Here is a 21,741-nt window from a genome sequence, read left to right as displayed (position 1 = left end):
GGCCCATCATCCCACCCGGGCGCACTCTGGTGGCTTGTCTTCTATGCTAATGCTCTGGGATGGAGCAGGTGCGGGAGAAATATATATATTGTTCCCGGAAGCACTTTCCCTTTCTCTACTCACTCAGGTCAGAACTTCCCGGACGCAAAAGTTCCGTCTATGATTAGGAGCACACACACTTGATAGTATCTCCCAGGGCTGGATGAGATCCAGCTGGCTGCCAGGGTTTCAAATATTAAGGGTCTCAAAGCTTAAAGTCAGCCAACCAGATGCCCTTAACTGATGGTTCAACTCCAGTCAGAGAAATCCAGAGGATTCAAAGAGTATTCATAGAAAACAGCAGCAGGAACGGAAACCAAAGGCCACGCTTAAGTGGCAGAAAGAATTCATTCTGCAAGAGACCTACAGGTCCTCATTTTTCTTTCTTTTTATTGTCGTCATAGAAAATAGTGGAAAACCCAACTTCTACAACAGGCTAACAGTTATTTTATGGGCCATGCACCATGCTAGAGAATAGGTGTATTTTTAACTTTACTCAATACTCTTGAGAGTCTCTATTTAACCATGGAATGCCAAAGCTCCGAGATGTTAAATAACTCGCACAAAGTCACACAGGTACTACATCAGCAAAAGTCTGATCTATTCCAGAGCCATCTGTCCAAAACCCATGCCCTCACCAGGGTACAATTCTGCCTCTGGTCTAAAGCACTTTCAAAGAAGCTGCTTCCCAACTCCTGCACCCCGTATGGGTCCTGGCTCACTACAATGAATACTGACAGATCGTGTTAAAGTAAAACTTCAGGTCAAGCAAACTGAAAAGTTGAACAAAACACAATCCATAATTTCTGATAAGAGTATTCAGGCAAAAAAATAAATATGAACAAAAGCGAACCACACAGTATAAATGCTGAGGGCTGTTTTGAGTAAGTTGGTAAGATAGTAGGAGCAGCAATCTTCTCTTTCTTAGTCGTTGTATTATAGCTAACAGACAAGGAATGAAAGCAAAAAATTATTTTTACATTGGAAAATGTTTTTTGTTTTTTTTTTAACCAACTCTTGACCTCCAATCATTAAGTACAATGGTTCCCCAATGCCCTCCTCGACAAGCTGCTTCCTCTCACTTCTTAAACTTTCTAATCATGCTCACCAGCTCTTTCAGCTGCTGTCATGGTCTGGTTTCATGTTTTACTTTTTCTTAACAGACCTTATTTTGGAGTAGTTTTAGGTTCACAGCAAAGCTGGGCACAAGGTACAGAGATTTCCCCTAGACTCCCTGCCCGGACACAGGCATATCTTCCCCCATTATCAACATCCTCCACTGTCACAGTTTTTGAAACTTCATTCTTCCAAAGCTAAACCAGAAACCTTTTAGAAGATGATACAGGATTGTAATTTCTTACCCTTGGAGTAGAGAAGAAAAGCAAAACCATAACGTATAATGTGATGGATTGCAAGCACCGTCTGAATTCTCCACCCCTCCTTTGTAGGAGCTTCTCTTTTCAGTGGGACTCTGCAGCTCCTCGGGTAAAAGGTAGCGTCTATTTTCCCACCCCTTGAATCCGGGCTGGTCTTGCGGCCAAAGAATGTGGTAGAAGTGACACTGCCCTAATTCGGAGCCTCTAGCTGTAGAACCTTTGCACACCCATGCTCCACTCCCTTGGAAGCCTCTGGCGTCCACGTGATCAAGCCCACGCTAGCCTGCTGGGTGATGAAAGACATGTCGCCCAGGCCCCCCACCTATGGCCCCATCGGTCAGACATCCCACCCTCAGAAGCAGAGCTTCCCGCCATGCAGGAGGCAGTCCAGATGAGACCATACTGCCCAGTGTGCTGAGTCCAAACTGAAATAAATAAATGGCTGCTGTTTAGGCCACTGGAGGTGGGGGCGATTTGTTACAAAGCAATAAATAGACTAATATAGAAAGATTAAAAAATGTGACTGCATTAAAATTTTAAAGACATAAAAAGAGTGAAGAAAAGCACACACCCCGAAGGCACAAATAACAGCTATGAATCACTGAGGTAAGGCAGAAAGGCCAATAAAAAATGGGGCAAAACGCCTGAAAAAGCCCTTCACAGAAGGAAGTAAAGGAAATCCAAATGGCCCAAAACCACATGAAAAGGTGCTCAAAACTCATTAGTGATTATAAAAGTGAAGAGAAAAACCTCAACATACCTCAATACACTCATGAGATTGGCAAAATGTAATTAAGTTCGGCAACCTCAAGAACGGGTGTATGTCGAGCAACAAAAATTCTCATATACTGCCAGCGAGGGTAAAAACCGGTATAATTCCCCTTTAAGTACTTTGGCATTTTCTTGTAAGTTTGATGATACCCTACAACTCCCAATTGACCTTCTAGGTAAATTCCCAAGATAAACTTTTGCACATGTGTACTTACAGACATGTACTTTCTATAGCAGAACTGACCACAGCATAGCCAAACACTGGAAAAGCAAATACCAAACAACAACCAACAGATGACTCAATTATACTATATTCATACGTTATAAAGTAAAAATAACAATAAATGTATGTATCAACTCAGGTTAACCTCACAATTTGGAGAGAAAGAAGCAAGCCATGAAAGAATACACACAGTATGGCTCTTTCATATAAAGTTCAAAGCAAGCTACACTAAACCCTATGTTTGGATTGCACGTATAGGTCACAAAATTACAGAACAGCAAGTAAGTCATTATCTCAAAAGTCACACGATGTTTACCACTGGAAGCAAGGGAGGGGGACAGTCAGACAGCTACAAGGGGATTCAAGGTATTTTAGTTCATAACCTAGTGGTGAGTCTACGGCTATTTGCTTTATCTTTCTTCTTTAAAACATACGCTTGGTTCATATACTTCTGTACTTCCACCATAATTCCACGACTAAACAATAAAAATTTTTTAACCGTAAAAAAGTAAAGCCTGGCTATTGGAGTCACTCCCAAGTTAACTATTCTGTTGTAATCCAGGAAACCTACCATTATTGCCTACGATCTGGCCACACTGGCTTGCTCTTCGTTCACACGTGCCCAACTCATTCCAGAAGGGCACTGACAGGCTTCAAAGTGCTGTCCCACCCCTGGAAACGCTCCTTGCCCAGCCCCACCTTCACCTGGATGGCTCCTTCACAGAACCCTCCCCCTTGTACCATCACCCCCAAAAGAGCATCACCCCTCTGCCCTAAACTCTTCTCGATCCCATGGCGCTTAATCTTCTTCATAGCACTGATCACCTGAAACTGCCTTATTTAGTCAGTATTTCCTCCAGGTTATCTATTCTGCTGAAGAATATCCAGTCCCTGAGACAGCAGCCGACAGCCTTGTGCTTCCCTGCATCCCTGAAACAAAGACCACACAGGGCTTTTCTTTTTGAATTTATTTCATGCAGCTCTTTCCAAATATTAAGCGTGTGGGCTTATTATCATTTCTAATAACTTTATTCCATTTTGCTAATGCTTGCGCTGCCAGTTCTCAAAAGGGGCATGTAATTGGTTCTGTTTGTGTGTGTGTATACGTGTATATATGTGTGTATGTCTATATGTACTTATTTATAAATATTATATATAAATAATATACAAATGTGTTTATAATATGCAGATAACTATAAATATTGGTATAAATTCTATTTTTCCCCTCTGGAGCCATTTCCTTTGAGTATTTTATCCAAAATTACCAGATCAGGGACTTCCCTGGTGGTGCAGTGGTTAAGAATCCACCTGCCAATGCAGGGGACACGGGTTTGAGCCCTGGTCTGGGAAGATCCCACATGCCGCGGAGCCACAACTACTGAGCCTGCGCTCTAGAGCCCACAAGCCACAAATACTGAGACCATGTGTCACAACTACTGAAGCCCACGTGGCTAGAGCCCATGCTCCGCAACAAGAGAAGCCACCGCAATGAGAGGCCCGCACACCACAACGAAGAGCAGCCCCCGCTCACCACAACTAGAGAAAGCCTGCACGCAGCAACGAAGACCCAATGCAGCCAAAAACAGATACATAAAAAATAAATAAATTTATTTTTTTTTAAATTACCAGGTCAAAGGATATCTTAAAGACCATGCTTTCTTATGGTCAGGGCAGGATACTCTCCAGAAAGCTAAAATTTAAATGCGTCTGTTTTTCAAGACGTATTTCATAATTCCTAATCTCATTAGTTGAAAATGTTTATAACAGTAGACTGAATTTGGGTTCGTTTGCACAGCTAATACGATATATTTCTCCCTATGTAAATAGCATGCTTTTCTCTCTTACCGCTGTGCTAGGTACTGTAGTTACATCAAGTCTTTATTTTAGCATATAATCATTTTTTCTCTCTGTTGATTTTTCTGGTGTTATTAGAATTCATTATGCAAAATTGTTACTGTTTAAAAATTGGACCACACCAAACTCCCGTTCCATTTAAAAATCATAAATTTATCACCTGTTCGTTATGTAGTACATTTTAAATTTATTCTCATGTAGTTTATACTTTTATAGATATCTTCTGCCTTTCCAAACATAACATAAAATCATAAGACAGTTTACTGCATTTAGTACAGTCCATTGAAAAAGCACAAAGATGCTTTGTGCAAAAGATAATGGTTTATCATCACACATGAAACTCAAACAGTCTAAATCACAAAGGCTGGCAGCACTCCTCTACTAGGGGAAGATGGTGAAGAGCCCACTAGATAGGACTGCCTTTATTCAGGGCCTACTCTATGCTAATGGACTCATAGATATTATTTCATTTATTCCTTATAACCAGCCTACAGGGTAGGTGTGGACGTTACCTTATTTTACAAATCATAAGTAGATTCAGCGATAGATTAGTGACTTGATCAAGGTCACAGACCTCTTCGGACGGTTGGTATTATGTCCTGGAGGCAAAGGATCAACTCCTTGGTTTCTCAAGCTTCTACCAACATCCTTTGCATCACATCATTCTGACTTTCAGGAGATTTAACATTATTCCCAGGGCCCGTGCACAGATCTCAACTATTATCTTAATGGCTCTAATGCAGAACTCTACGCCCCCAGTCCTCTCCTGCATGCTAATTCCTGAAGACTGTAAATTAACATGCTCTCCTGAAACACCTTCAAGGCTGGCATATATATATATATATATATATATATATTTTAATATCTTTATGGGAGTATAATTGCTTTACAACGTTGTGTTGGTTTCTGCTGTACAACAAAGTGAATCAGCTATAAGTATACATATATCCCCATATCCCCTCCCTCGTGCATCTCCCTCCCACCCTCCCTAACCCACCCCTCTAGGTGGTCACAAAGCACCGAGCTGATCTCCCTGTGTTATGCATCAGCCTCCCGCTAACCATCCATTTTACATTCGGTAGTGTGTGCATGTCCATGCCGCTCTCTCACTTCATCCCAGCTTACCCTTTCCCCACTGTGTCCTCAAGTCCATTCTCTACGTCTCTGTCTTTATTCCTGCCCTGCCACTAGGTTCATCAGTACCGTTTTTTTTAGATTCCACATATGTGCGTTAAACATACAGTATTTGCTTTTCTCTTTCTGACTTACTTCACTCTGTATGACAGACTCTAGGTTCATCCACCTCATTACAAAGAACTCAATTCCGTTCCTTTTTATGGCTGAGTAATATTCCATTGTATATATGTGCCACGTCTTCTTTATCCATTCACCTATCGATCGACACTTAGGTTGCTTCCATGTCCTGGCGATTGTAAATAGTGCTGCAGTGAACATTGTGGTACATGACCCTTTTTGAATTATGGTTTTCTCAGGGTATATGCCCAGTAGTGAGATTGTTGGGTCATATGGTAGATCTATTTTTAGTTTTTTAAAGAACCTCCATACTGTTCTCCATAGTGGCTGTACCAATTTACACTCCCACCAGCAGTGCAGGAGGGTTCCCTTTACTCCACACAGGCTGGCATACGCTGATGGATACTGCCAAGCCTGCGTGTGCACAAAATGCAACAGCTGACTTTAAAGAACTGAAGTGATCTGCACACTTTCAAATAAACTTGCCACTTCAGAGTCTCCCAGAGTAAGACTTTTAGGTCTTCAATCTGCAGACCAACGGGAGAGAAAAGCACAGGCACTAAAACTCTTCCCAGGGTTAGGAGCAGTTTGAGAGAGGAGCAGTTGTATTTGAGACCTGCTGAGTTTGAGAAGCAGCACACCACGTGGAGAGATCCAACCACAGTTTAAATCCAGGTTCAGAGAACCTCCGGACACTGGCAGGAATTGCCCCTGGTCACCCTTGATGGTTTGACAAATGAGAAAATTCTTTCTTACAGCACAGCCACCTATGAACAGTTTTCAGTGATCATGAACTATTAGACGCATACAGGCACTAGGAAGGGTGGGGAACCTCTCTAAACGGGTTGGTCTACTTCACTGCTAAACAGCCTTCTGGGTACATGAGAACCCCTGAAGTTACAAGCCCGGCCCTGCGAATAAGGCTGTAACTCTCTCCTGGAACTTTCGGCCCCACCAAAGCACTGAGTGGTATACCTGAGGAAACGTGGCATGCTAATTCCGGGCTTGAAAAGAAAAACGAAACAGCAAATCAATGTACCTTTCTCACTCAGTAAACGTGAAGCTCAGGATTCTTCACCAACCACACCGGATTCTGAACTCTTTTTCCAAACAGGCAAAAGTGCACTTAGAAGCTCACATTCCTCGGCATGGTGAGACCCAAATCACTAGATTATCAAATATGCAAAGGCTCTGCCAGGGGAAGCTTTGCTACCCATCCTGCCCATCAAAACAAGTCCCCAAATTCTTCTGTGTTTTATTTAAAGAACAGGGTACAGACTCTTAAGAACTTAATATCTTTCACGTCAGATTCATACCAAGGAAATAGTGCTAATGTTAATCCAAGGAACTTGGAAGTGAAACAAAATTCCTCCAGCACTGTGGACTGGCTTCTCATTTTCCTTCGTGGTTTCCAGATTTACAGAACTGGCAGCAGCGCTATGTACAAGAGTAGCATTCCGGCCTCTCTGTACCAGTCAGAAAGCAAGAAAATAACTCACTGGATACATGTTTTAAGTGGTGCGAACGTCCCCCAAGCCCCAGATGCATTACTGGGCTAGTGGAGGCCTGAAGGCCACATCACAAGCTGTTGTAGGAGCAGCTCGAGGGCCAGCACGGTCTCTGTGACTGCTAGGTCAAGGTCCTCCTGGCCCTAACTCTCCACTTCCAGCCCAACCGGAGTGGCTGTGTAGTGAGTTCTTCTTAATCAGAGAATAAACACCATCTGACGTCACTAGATTGACCTGAATTGACAAATGTATGGGGTAAAGGAACACAAGCTGAGTCCCCAGAGATGCAGATGCCTCAAAACAAATGCATAAAACTGGACTCAAGACCCAGTATGACACACGACAGACAACCAGATAACCGTTGATCAAAGTGACCAACTCATCATGAAGAACACTTAAGAAAGGAGTGCCCTGGGCACTGCAGAGAGTCCACAGGCAGGTCCACACTGGACACCACCACTCAACCTTCACCACCCCCCTATTCCAGACTTCAGCTGCACTGCACGCACTCAGCAAACACGGACAGTCTTCTTGGACAAAGGTCTGCATATAGAGAGAGGACCCACCACAGCAGGCTGTCAGATGAGAAGTGCAGGCTGGCGATCACCCAGCTTCCTGGTTTTCGAACTGTCTTTGGCCACACATCCCTTTGTTCAGAGAAAAATCTTATTTACAGTGAAAACAGTAAAAACAGCTAACACGTCTGTATTAGTTTCCTATTACCGCGGTAAGTAACTACCGCAAACTTGAGTGGCCTGAAACAATACAAATTTATTATTTTATATTTCTGGAGGTCAGAAGTCCAAAATGGGTCTCTCGGGGCTGTATTCCTTCTGGGGGATCTAGGGGAGAATCCACTTCCTTGCCTTTTCCAGCTCCTAGAGGATGCCCACATTCCTCTGCTCTTGGCACCCGGCCACCACTCACATCACTCCGACCTCTGCTTCTGTCATCACGTCTCCTTCTCTTACTCCTTTAAGGATCACCGTGATTACACTAGGTCCACCATGATAACCCAGGATAATCTCACCGCCTCAAGATCTTTAACTGCACCTGCTAAGTCTCTTTTGCCACCTAAAATAACATTCACAGGTTCCAGGGAATTAGGAAGGGACATCTTTTGGAGGGCCATTATGCTGCCTACCTTACCTGATAATGTCAGGTACTCTCCTAACCACATTACATTTATTGACTCATTGGAGTATCACCGCAACTCTACGGGGCAGGTTCTGTCATTATGCCCACTTTACAGAGGAGAAAACTGACGTACACAGGTCAAGCAACTTGTCCAAGATCTCACAACTAGTAAGTAATGGAACGAAAAGATAATCAAAGCTGCTCAGGTGGAGGTAGGATGAAGAACCCTGCCCAATTGGTCCCCATCTCCCACTGAGTGCTTCCCAGTGAGACCACACCCTGCACGACCCAACCTGAAAATCACTGACAGTCTCACCCTCACTGAACAGTCGGGAAATGAAAGTGCAACTTTGGACAACTAGTTCAATTTCACACACCTAGTTCAAGGAGAGCACTAACTAGAATCCAGGTTTTGGCATAGAACCCAGTTTTAATACAACTTGGTGAGGCACAGAATGACAGTAACAGGTGTCCAGGTTAGTGAGGTATACATGGCCCACCAGTTGGACAGCATGACCCAGAGAGAGGCTGCAAAGGACACGCATGTGTTTGTGTGTGTGTGTGTGTGTGTGTGTGTACACGCATGTTGTGCGGTAAGGGGAAGTGTTGAAGTATGAAAAATATCCAGGATAACACACTCTCAGCCTCCACCTTCTCTAATCACACGAGAAAACAAGAAGAGCTGACAAACAATGTGATGACAAGACTGCATGTTGAAAACTAAGATGGCTCACATGTCCGGAGAAACACCTGAACCTGAGCAACAAACACTGGTAGTCCTGAAAGCTTTTGCACAACCAAGGAAACCATCGACAAAACAAAAAGACAACCTACGGAATGGGAGAAAATACTTGCAAACGAAGCAACTGACAAAGGATTAATCTCCAAAATACACAAGCAGTTCATGCAGCTCAACATCAAAAAAACAAACAACCCAATTCAGAAATGGGCATAAGAGCTGAATAGACATTCTTCCAAAGAAGACATACAGATGGCCAGACACGTGAAAAGATGCTCAACATCATTAATCATCAGAGAAATGCAAATTAAAACCACCATGAGATATCACCTCACACCTGTCAGAATGGCTATCATCAAAAAGACCACAAATAACAAATGTTGGCAAGGATGTGGGGAAAAGGCAACCCTCCTACACTGTTGGTGGGGATGTAAACTGGTGCATCCACTGTGGAAAAAATACGGAGGTTTCTCAAAAAGCTACAAATAGAACTACCATATGACCCAGAAATTCCACTCCTGGGTAATATATCTGAAAAAAATGAAAACACTAATTCAGAAAGATACCTGGGCGCTTCCCTGGTGGCGCAGTGGTTGAGAATCCGCCTGCCGATGCAGGGGACATGGGTTCCTGCCCCGGTCTGGGAGGATCCCAAATTCCGCAGAGCGGCTGGGCCCGTGAGCCATGGCCGCTGAGCCTGCGCGTCCGGAGCCTGTGCTCCACAACGGGAGAGGCCACAATAGTGAGAGGCCCGCGTACCGCAAAAAAAAAAAAAAAAAAAAAAAAAAGTGCTGGACCCAGAGCCCCTACTTCCTACATGGGCAGGTTTTATAGCACATGACCCTATGCAAACTTCATTAGGGCTAAATGAATAAGGACAGAACAGGCCCCACAGGCCAGTGAGAGACAGGACACGTGGAATATGTATATACAGAAGGCAAGAGATGAGCAAATGCCACGAGATGCTAAACAACGGGTGGGTCCAAGAAAGGGTATATGGATGGTCACCATTCTATCCATGCACTTTTTATGGTAAATTCTGAAAAATAAAGTAGCACAAAAGAACAAAGTCATCACGATTTTATTTATTAAAATGAAAGACAAGCACACACGCACACACACACACCTGAATCAATAAACCATTGTGTTCTCCTCCTTCATCACATCCACCTTCATCTCATTCCTATACTTACAGGAACCCAAGTGGCCAGAATCCCAGTGTTCCCTCCTCAGTATTCTCTGCCTTACTCTATACACCCACACCCACTTGTGCTGTTTATTTATCCTTACTTGTCAGGCAGTGTTCTAGGCACAGGGGTTACAGCAACAAACAAATCACACAGACGGATGAGAGAGGGTAACATACCAGGTCGGGGGGGGGGGCAGTAATCTGAGATAAGACAGATAATAAAACATAAATTACACAGTATGCTGGGAGCTGTTAAGTGCCAGGGAGGAAAGTGAAGAAAGGTTAGGGGGATGGGAATGCGTGGGGAGGTTGTGCAGGTCTGAGCAGACCTCACAGAAAAGCTGGCATCTGTGAAAAAGCTGAAGGATGCAAGAAGCAAGCCACCCAGGGAACTGTGGAGAAGCCTTTCCAGACACAGGGGGCCATCTGGAGGCAGGACAGGGACAGGATGGTACGGCTGGCCCTGAGTGCGGGCAGGACAGCAAGACTGAGAGGAAACAAGGTCAGGGATGACGGGGGCCAGTTCAGGAAGGACTCGAGCTTTTATTATGAGCAAGATGGGGGGCTTCTGGAGAGCTGGGAGCAGAGGAGGGATGTGACCTGACCTTCAGCAGCATCGCTCCGGCTGCTGTGCTGAGAGCAGGCTACATACAGATGGACCAGAGCAGTGGCAGGAAGACAAGTGAGGCGGTCCCTGCCCTGATCCAGGTGAGAGATGACAGCACTTCTTTCAAGAATTTCTGGAAACCATGCCAACAACTAGTGAGACTCAGGGGGTCTCAACCTAATGATCTGAGGGGTCTACACACAAAAACTTCCCCAAGGATGGCAATCACCTTTGAAGCTTCATGGCTGTGGTACCAAGAAAGTCTGGTTTACAGGCGCAGTGGTAATTAGTAGTCTTCTTGTATGGGTTCAACTGTGTCCCTCCGAAATTCCTGTATTGGAGTCCTATCCCACAGTATCTCAGAATGTGACCTTGTTTGGTGATAGGGTCTTTACAGAGGTCATCAAATTAAAGTGAGGTCATTAGGGTGGGCGCTAATCCAATGACTGGCGTCCTTGAAAAAAGGGGAAATTTGGACACAGAAACATGCGTACAGGGAAGACAAGGTGAAGAGACACAGGGAGAAGATGTCCATCTACAATCAAGGAGCGAGGCCTGGGACAGATCCTACCCTCCCAGCCCTCAAAACAAACCAATTCTACCAACACCTTGATCTTGGACTTCTAACCTCCAGAGCTATGAGACAATACATTTCTGTTGCTTCAGCCACCCAGTCTGTGGTAGTTTGTTATGTCAACCCTAGGAAACAAATACACCATGATTTTTTTTTTTTTTTTTTAAGGAAAATAGGGTAACTTTGAGGTTCAAGGCAATATACGGTAGAAGAACACTACTTGCAAGTATCGTTCTTCCGGATCAGGTATTTAAGCTCAATGACGAAACGTAATATTATTCAAACATTTTGGTACTGAAGATAGTAATCTGGCAAACAAAGTGCTTTCCAAAATGTCTGAAAAAAGGGGAGACAGAAAAACAAATAAAACCACATACAGGGGATAATGTCAAGAAAAGCCACCTTGTTAACCACAGCGTATGCTTAAGGCCCAAAGTAAATATTAGCAGGGATTTAGATGTCAGGTGTTCATCTGGTTTATTGAATATAAGCTTTCCCACCCTTTGGCCACTGTATCACCATTTCATGGCACAGACTAGATACTTGGTTGCCGACGAAAGCCAAGAGTTACTGTATAACTCTCCCGTTTCTCTCAAACACTTCAATATTAATTTCCTTTAAAATTTTAAATCAAGTAAGACTCACCCTTAGGAGGGGCTAAAACCTCCCTGTTTGTGCCCTGAGTTAAACCAGGATCACAAGAACTGCCACAAGTCCACGACCCCCATCGGAGAGAGATCACCGTCACATCCTGCACACGGGGTCCAGACGACAAACTTCATAGGAGTTCAGTGGAAGACAAACTCAAAAAAAACAGTAAAGTCATCAGAAAAACACAGCACAGAATGGGAGTTGAACAGGGTCCCAAAAAGTGAGTTAAATTTTTATCACTGTAAACCACAGGGGAGACACTGAGGCATCAGGAACAAAATGGGGAGAATCCCTGAGATGGGAAAAAGGACTACAAGTACTCGGGGACCCATGTATGTTAGGGCCTTTGAATGCAGGGAGTACTCAAGTCATGAGAATACAATCGCAAAGAGCCAGGAAAAAAAAAATAGTGAACAACTTGTCCTGAGAACGTGCACTACAGCCTGCCCTGGGATGCCCTCTCCGCCGTTACTACAACGCGGCTTCTCTCTGAGTGTTTACTTCTCTCTCACTTCTAATTGCGTGGTTTCTTCTATTTCATATCAGTCCTTGTTGCCGGAACTGCTGCTTCCTCAGAGGGTCTGCGGCCTTGCCAGCGCCTGGAGGGCCCTTTCACTGTCCTCACATCAGCTGAGATGCATTCTTTCAACGTCAGCTCCCGCTGTTTATCCCATCTATGTTCCCAAAGTAAAATTCTCAAGAGACTCAAAATGGTCTCGCTCACTGCTTTCCCACAGAAGGATGTGACAGAGGGAGCTGTCTAGTGTCCCTCCCTAGTCACATCAGCCAGTTCAGGGAGAGGAGAGGGGACGTCCCACGGTCCTCAGAGAGCCTTCTCCTCAGAGAGGCTGTGAGCAGAGCCATTCTCCCTGAGAAGAGCCGTGAAGTAGTTAGCAGACACCATGTGTCACAACTAGAGTGCAAGGCCGGCAAGTACAAAACACATCCTTTAGGAACCCTCCTACACTGCTGGGGAGAATGTAAAGTGGTACAGCCATGATGGAGAACACTATAGAGGTTCCTTAAAAAAACTAAAAATGAGGGAATTCCCTGGCAGTCCAGTGGTCAGGACTCCACACTCCCACTGCCAAGGGCCTGGGTTCAATCCCTGGTCAGGGAACTAGAATCCCACAAGCCACGCAGCGCAGCCAAAAACAAAAACAAAAAACTAAAACTCGAGTTGCAATATGATCCAGCAATCCCACTCCTGGGCATATACTCAGAGAAAACTCTAATTCGGAAAGATACATGCACCCCAATGTTCATAGCAGCACTATTTACAATAGCCAAGACACAGAAGCAACCCATATGTCCATCGACAAACGAATGGATAAAGAAGATGTGGTGTATATATACAACGGAATATTACTCAGTCATAAAAAAGAATGAAATAATGCCATTTATAGCAACATGGGACGGACCTACCAATTATCATACTAAGTGAAATAAGTCAGACAGAGAAAGACAAATATCATATGATATCACTTACATAAATTTGGGAAAAAATGATGCAAATGAACTTACTTACGAAACAGACTCACATATTTCGAAAACAAACTTATGGTTACCAAAGGGGAAAGGGGGTGGAGGAGAGATTAATGAGCAGTTTGGGATTAGCAGATACAGACTGCTATATATAAAATAGATAAACAACGAGGTCCTACTGTATAGCACAGGGAACTATATTCAATATCTTGTAATAAGCCATAATGGAAAAGAATATGAAAAAGAGTATGTATAACTGAATCACTTTGCTGTACACCAGAAACTTACACGTCGTAAGTCGACTATACATCCACTTTTTTAAAATAATTTAAAAAAAAAAAAAAACACATCTTTAAATGCCAAAATTACTTCTAAAGATTTTTCCATGTTGACACACAAAATTCCACAAAAAAGTCCCTAAAGGCAGAAACCAGTCCACTGAAAAACACTGCAGCAGGCAGAGCCTGAGCTCATGAGATGGGCCATTTTAATGTAAGGAACTATGTTCAACATAAAGAAATGTTAACACTCATCACTGACTAGAAAATCGTTTCCAGTCCAGGGCTCCCACATGGTTGAGGTATGTGCAACAGCCACGGAATATTTATTCAGCACCTCCGATGTGCTGGTCACTGCTCCAAGGAAGTACTTGGCATGCATGAGTTCCTTCAATCCTCACCACACCCCGGGAGGCACGCATTTCTCACTGCCTATTACGGTCAAGCACAAGAAGACATAAAGAGGTCCAGAGGGTTAAATCGTGGAGCCAGGATTTGAAGCCTGCAGCCAGCTTTAGGTCTAAACCATCACAATCTGCTGCCTCACCGCAGGGAATGCAGACTACAGAGGCCACCACAACTGGGCCACGACACCCTTTCCTCGCGATGCCCTTACAAAATACATGCAAATAATCAAAGTGTCTTTCTTGATGGTGTTGAAATGTAAAGGAGAGATCAGGAATTTTCCACAAAGGTTTTGTGGGCAGCCCTGGGAAAGAAAGGAAAGCATCCTGAAGGAGCTACACGGAGGAACCCACCGCCAACAGGAAGGAGGACACAAAGCCAACGTAGCAAAGCTGTCAGGTTGGGCAGCGAGGTCTGTCTCTTGGCTTCATGCTTCCTCAAGGGCAACGTCAACATATACACCAAGATCCCAGACAGCAGAGCCCACACGATCCAGGCCTCTCAGGGCATATCCTGACACAAGTTGGGACCTCCCGCAAACTGGCCCTGTTCAGAGGGAGGAGGCGCCAGTGTGAAGAAACAAGACACGTGGTCAACTCGTGAACTTACTGAAAGCATGAGAAAGGTATGCACGTGCCCACAAAACAGTTTGGAAGGTAAGCCCCCTGCCAAAAGAGTAACCAATGATTTTCACTATTTTCAAAATCATCTTCATTTAGCATAACTTACTTTTACGATCAGAAAAAAATCAGTTAAAGCCAAAACAAAACCAAAGAGTGGACGACAGCTGATCGTCAGGATGGGCAGGGATGTGAGACAATGTGCCTGTAATGGTTAAGTTTACACATGAACTTGACTGGGTCATGGGACACCTAGATATCGCATTAAGACTCATTTCTAGGTAGAGCTGTGAAGTGCTTCCAGAAGAGATTACATTCCAGTTGGTAGCCTGAGCAAAGCAGATGGCTCGCCCCAGTGTGGGTGAGCATCACCCATCCACGAATAAACGCACACACACGAAATTCAATGTCACCAGTAATGAGCAGAAATTTTAAATAATACCTTTTATGCCTGACGGCCAACACTACTTTCAATCATGACATTCAATCTTTGCAAGTATATGGGTAAATGAGCCCTTTCATGTATTGGTAGGGAGGAAAGAAATGAAGAACCTGTACCCCACCACTGCCACTCCTCTCTTATTCCCCCCAAAAAGGGGAAAATGCAGATAATCTGGCATAGCAAACTGACAAATTTCTTTTGCGTCCATAAAAGAGATAACATATGTGCAGCATTTCCAGAGAAAACAGACAGCTAGTATAAGTATTGTTTGTTTTTTTAATGTTTTATCTGTTTATTTATTTTTGGCTGGATTGGGTCTTTGGTGCTGCACGCTGGCTTTCTCTAGTTGGGGAGAGGGGGGGCTACTCTTTGTTGTGGTGCGAGGGCTTCTCATTGCGGTGGCTTCTCTTGTCGCGGAGCACGGGCTCTAGGCTTGCGGGCTCAGTAGTTGTGGCTTGTGGGCTCTAGAGCGCAGGCTCAGTAGTTGTGGCGCACAGGCTTAGTTGCTCTGAGGCACGTAGGATCTTCCCAGACCAGGGCTCGAACCCGTGTCCCCTGCATTGGCAGGCGAATTCTTAACCACCGCATCACCAGGGAAGCCCCTAGTATAAGTAGTGTTAACAGCAGAAATCCCAACCACTGAACATTTGACACAGTTTACAAAGTAATAAGGGGGCTTCCCTGGTTGTGCAGTGGTTGAGAGTCCGCCTGCCAATGCAGGGGACACGGGTTCGTGCCCCGGTCCGGGAAGATCCTACATGCCGCGGAGCGTCTGGGCCCGTGAGCCATGGCCGCTGAGCCTGCGCATCCGGAGCCTGTGCTCCGCAACGGGAGGGGCCACGGCAGTAGGAGGCCCGCGTGCCGCAAAAAAAAAAAAAAAAAAGTAATAAGGTTAGCTGTCCTTTGGAAAAGGCTTATCACAAAGCTCCTTGGTGATAGGATAGCACAGTGATTGGGAGTATGGGTTCTGGTGTCAGACAGACTGGGGCTCGCACACTAGTGTCAATGGTGACCAGTTGGGTGACCCTGGGCAAGTAACCACTCCAAGCTTCAGTTTCTTCAGGAAAGGCCTTGGGAGTAATATTGGATTTCCTACAACTAACTGTAGCAAAGGAAATTAATGAATAAAAGATTACTAAATTATCCTGTCTGGGTGACAGAGAACAGCAGAACCACCAAAAAGAAAAAGGGAAGTTAAGAGACGAAGAGTTAATTTTTTTTAAATTGAAGTATAGTTGATTTACTATGTTGTATTAGTTTCTGGTGTACAGCAAAGTGATTCAGTTATACATGTATATATATGTATTCTTTTTCATATTCTTTTCCATTATGGTTTATTACAAGATATTGAATATAGTTTCCTGTGCTATATAGTGGGACCTTGTTATTTATTTTATATATAGCAGTTTGTATCTGCTAATCCCAAACTCCTAATTTATCCCTCACCCACCCCCTTTCCCCTTTGGTAACTATAAGTTTGTTTTCTTTGTCTGTGAGTCTGTCTCTGTTTTGTAAATAAGTCCATTTGTATCATTTTTTCAGATTCCACATATAAGCAATATCATATGGTATTTGTCTTTCTCTGTCTGACTTACTTCATTTAGTATGATAATCTCTAGGCCCATCCATGTTGCTGCAAATGGTATGATTTCATTCTTTTTTTATGGCTGAGTAATATTCCATTGTGTATGTACCACACCTTTATCCATTCATCTGTTGATGGACACTTGGTTTGCTTCCATGTCTTGGCTATTGTAAATAGTGCTGCTATGAACATTGGGGTGCATATATCTTTCCAAATTAGAGTATTCTCTGGATACATGCCCAGGAGTGGGAGGTTTTAAGAAATAATATTCCCTGCATGAATAAGAAAACGTTGGGGCACTGTGTTTCGTTTGGACCACAATTTAAAGGGACACTGGCAAAACCAAACATCTAAAAAATCAGAATAACAACTCCAAAAACCCCATCAGGATATCAGAATAACAACTCCAAAAACCCCATCAATTAAGACAGGATGTTAGGAAGATAGAATCGTAACTTCTGTTTCTGAATTGTGGGGAACGTTAATCAGAACAATTCTTAGATTCACCCTGCATGGTCTAAGAAGCCAATACAGGAAGAAGTTAAAGGGAGCAGGTTTGGTTTAGGATAAAGCAGGACTTGCCAACTATAATACAGTGGGCTGTCTCCTTGCAGGCAATTATGAGACATCATCACTGCTTGTATCGTGGAGACACTGCTGAGAGTGGGAGGTCAGAACAGTGGTCCAAAAGGGTCCTGTCTGATGTTAACATTTTCTAATTCTAAGCCATCAACAGTTGGTAAATTATTAGCACTCATACTACTATCTTACCTGTAGCATCACAGCTCAACTACATGCATCATGGATTAGAGAAGGCAGGTTTGAAAACCTAACCATTATACTGTACAGCTTTTTTATGATTACAGTATATAGGATTTTTCATGAAACTTTACTCCAAATTCTAAACAACTCATTTTCACATATGGATTACCTATGCAAGTGGGTTGCGTTTTTTTTTTTTTAATATAAACTTATTTATTTATTTTTGGCTGTGTTGGGTCTTTGTTGCAGCACACAGGCTTTCTCTAGTCGTGGCGAGCAGGAGCTACTCTTCCTTTCGGTGCACGGGCTTCTCATTGTGGTGGCTTCTCTTGTTGTGGAGCACGGGCTCTAGGCACGTGGGCTTCAGTAGTTGTGGCATGCAGGCTCAGTAGTTGTGGCTCATGGGCTCAGTAGTTGCGGCTTGCGGGCTCCAGAGCACAGGCTCAGTAGTTGTGGCGCACGGACTTAGTGGCCCCGCAGCATGTGGGATCTTCCTGGACCGGGGCTGAAACCTGTGTCCCCTGCATTGGCAGGTGGACTCTTAACCACTGTGCCACCAGGGAAGCCCCCATGCAAGTGTTTTATCATGAATGATGGGAAAAGTTCTCCAAAGCCCAATATGTTTAATTCCCTTCTTCAGTAGGGATCAGAGATTTTATCTTTTCAGCAAGACTCCATGAGTACAGAAGAGGAAGAAAAAACAAAAGCAGGACGAGAAGAACAAGTACATAAAGGGACAGAGAGGCAGTGCCACCCATCCCATGGGCCCCTATGGTCATCATTACCCAAATGACATTAAACAGAGCCAGGATTTAGTCCTATTTTTCATACCTCATTCTTGTGGTGCCTCATGGAAAGTCTTAGGGGAAGAAGTAAATGCTTCCCCTCTCAGATCTACAGAGTTTGGGCATCAGTTCAGCTCTGACCCTATTTTCTGTAAAACCCTGGAGACTTCAAAAAAAAAAGAAAAAGAAAAAAATTTACAAACAACCAAAGAGTTCACATCTGGATTTCTCCATTTCTCCAACTCTGCCATACAGGAAAAAGCTTCCTGGGAAAACACTAGGAGAAGTATCTAATGTCTATGGAGGACACAGAGATTATCTGTTAAAAAGCCACAGAGAATGCTATGATAGTAATTTGTTTAGACAGCGTCACCAATCTTTGTTACATTCTTTACTCTCTTTGAAGTAGACTATGGTGATGATTACCAGCGAGAGAACTCTCTTTTGCAAGAGGAACATTTTATAAGGTCATTCAGATGTTTTTATAGTAAAAGCAGAAGAATATTATCTTAGACTTTATCAAAAATGATTAGTATTAAAATGGGTACAAATATACAGCAAGCCTGTCAGTCAATAAAAGATAAGACTGGATTCTCTTCTTCTTGTATTCGGATAGGTTTTTCACTTGGGGAATAAATTCTTTGGTGTGTTAATGTTCTAACCACACTACAGCGCTGCAAGGTTCTCTTCTCCTCCAGATAACTCTCTGACCTAATTTGCTACAATGAAACACATACTGGATTCCTCACCAAGAACCTAGGTCAAGGCTGGATTCTGCAATGAACTAGCAATAGGACCCCTGAGCAAGTCAAGTAACCTGACTGAGCCTCAAATTTCCTAACCTAGTAAAGTAAGACAGCTCAGTCACATGATTTGGCCGACACAAAAAAATCAATGCTAAACTTTCCTGACATTTTTAATTGCTTTTAGAAATCTGACATTTAGAGATGAATGATTAGGGACAAAATAGCATGGACATATTTCCCCTGCTCCTCCCCGCTAACTAGTAAAAATGCTGGAAATAACAAAAGAGAACTCTAAACGGTGGTAAGAAGAAAGCAAACCAGCTTGTGACTTCAGGACTCAAGGAATCGCACAGCAAAGGGTATCTTGCATTTCCCCCCTCCCCACCAACCAAAGACGGCAGCCACCCAGGCCCACCATGTCCCAACCCCCATCCTTACGACAGCAGGCAGCACATGGAGGCTCACTCCTACCCCAGACGGAAGAAGTCCCTCCGGCAACATCAGGCAAGCCCTACACCATACAAAAAGGGGTCTATCTGAAGCCCCACCAGTAATAAGCAACTAGGAGAGCCAGGACATACGCACTAAGACAGGAGGCCACACACAAGGAACCCAGTGACACATGGCCCAGCCCAGGAAGCCTCTTTGAGCCTGAGACTCCCCACTTCCCCTGCCCAGAAACCTCAGAGAAGCCACGGGGCACCAGTAGAGACATCCCACTTCAACAAGTGACCAGATCAAGAAAAGGTCTCTGTCCCCCACAGGCAGGGGAGATCCACTGCACTCAGGGAAGTTCCTATTCCCCAGAGGCCTGAGTCTACCGTCTTCCACCAAGAGATGCCCAGTGCCCCCACCCAGGGAGACACCTTCCACCCTGGCAACCAGTACCAGCAGGGAGCAATGTGAGCTCCAGCAACACCTGGTCAACCAAGCAGATTAAAATAACACTGCAAAGGCACTGAAAATTAACCTGTCATTGAAACCACAGCCTACAACTGTACTAAAACTAAACAGGGTGACTGCCTGCTGAAATACAAGATTTAAATGAGACCTCATATGTCCAGGCAAAATGGATACAATGGGAAATCACCCATCAGACCAAGAACCAGGAAAACCGCAACTTGAATGACAAAAGCCAATCAACTGATGCCAACCAAGAGAAAAGTGAGATGTTGGAAGTACCTGATAAGGACTTTAAAGCATAAAAGTCATAAAAGTGCTTCAACAATCCATTATAAATTCTGTTAAAACAAATTAAAAAATAGAAATGCTCAGCAAATAAATAGGAGATATAAAAAAGAATATTATATAACTGGGAAATAGAATAACAGAAGTAAAAATTCACAGGATGGGCTCAACAGTAGAGTGGAGATGAAAGAGAACAGAATCCATGGACTTGAGGACAAAAACAAATAGAATTCACTCAATCTGAACAACAGAGAGAAAACAGGCTGAAAAAAATGAACAGAGCCTCAGGAACCTGTGAAACAACAAAAGATCCAACATCTGTATCATCAGAGTCCCAGAAGGAGAGGAGAAATGGGGTGAGGCTGGAAGAGTATTCAAAGAAATGATGACTGAAAACTTCCCAAATTTAGTAAAAGTCACAAACATACAGATTTAAGAAGCTGAGCAAACTCCTGAATCAGGATAAACCCAAAAAAATCCATGCCAAGGCTGGGGTCAATGGTAAAGTATCATAACATCCTAACTAAACTTCTGAAAACTAAAGACAAAAAGTCTTGAATGCAGCCAGATAGAAATGACACACTATCAGGAGCGGAACACCAATTCAAATGACAGTGAATTTCCCATCTGAAACCATGGGGATTAAAGGAAGTAGCACATTTTTTAAGTGCTGAAACAGAAGAACTGTCAACTGAAAATTTTATATCCAGCAAAAGTATCCTTCAGGGATGAATGGCAAATAGACATTCTCAAAGGGAACTAAAAGAATGTGTCACTAGCAGACCTACTTTTAAAGAACAAATGAATATTAAATAAGGAATTCTATTTTTCACAGAGACAATTCAAAGTTATCTATGAGAAGACCTCTAACTTCAGAGTTTATAATCTAACTAGGGAGAGATGACCCATACACAACAAAAGTACAAATAATAATAGCAGGTGTTGGGCTCCCCTGGTGGTGCAATGGTTAAGAATCTGCCTGCCTATGCAGGGGACGCAGGTTCAAGCCCTGGTCCAGGAAGATCCCACATGCCGCGAAGCAACTAAGCTCGTGTACCACAACTACTGAGCCTGCACTCTAGAGCCCGCAAGCCACAACTACTGAAGCCCACACACCTAGAGCCCGTGCTCTGCAACAAGAGAAGCCCCGCTCACCGCAACTAGAGAAAGCCCACGCGCAGCAATGAAGACCCCACACAGCCAAAACTAAATATACAAATAAATTTTTTTAAGTGTATAGGTTTAAAAAAAAATAATAGCAGGATGTCGTATAAGTGCCACAGCCAAGGGCGAACAAACATAGGTGGTTCAGAGGTAGCTGCCAATATCCTGGGGTGCCGTAATCACAGAAAACTTCACAGACAAGGCATGAGAAACGGGCCCTTGAATAATGCACTACATTTAAATAGAGCTGATGGTAAGGCATGTCCATCATTTAAAAAATCATGCAAGCAAAACAAGAGAGATGGGAAAGCAGGAAGTGTGTTTATAGGGACGATCTATTTGTCTGACATGTAACATGG

The 21,741-nt window shown here is 43.7% G+C and overlaps 1 protein-coding gene across 3 annotated transcripts in view; it reads right to left on the bottom strand.

The window, feature by feature from the left end:
* Positions 1-21,741, bottom strand: part of ARHGAP10 (Rho GTPase activating protein 10) — a 326,043-nt gene that overhangs the window by 245,035 nt on the left and 59,267 nt on the right. The window lies entirely within an intron of this gene.

Source organism: Delphinus delphis, chromosome 5, assembly GCF_949987515.2.
Source record: "Delphinus delphis chromosome 5, mDelDel1.2, whole genome shotgun sequence".
In the NCBI taxonomy this organism is placed as follows: Eukaryota; Metazoa; Chordata; class Mammalia; order Artiodactyla; family Delphinidae; genus Delphinus; species Delphinus delphis.
The sequence above is the reverse complement of the archived record's forward strand: the minus strand, read 5'-3'. Positions and strand labels throughout refer to the sequence as shown.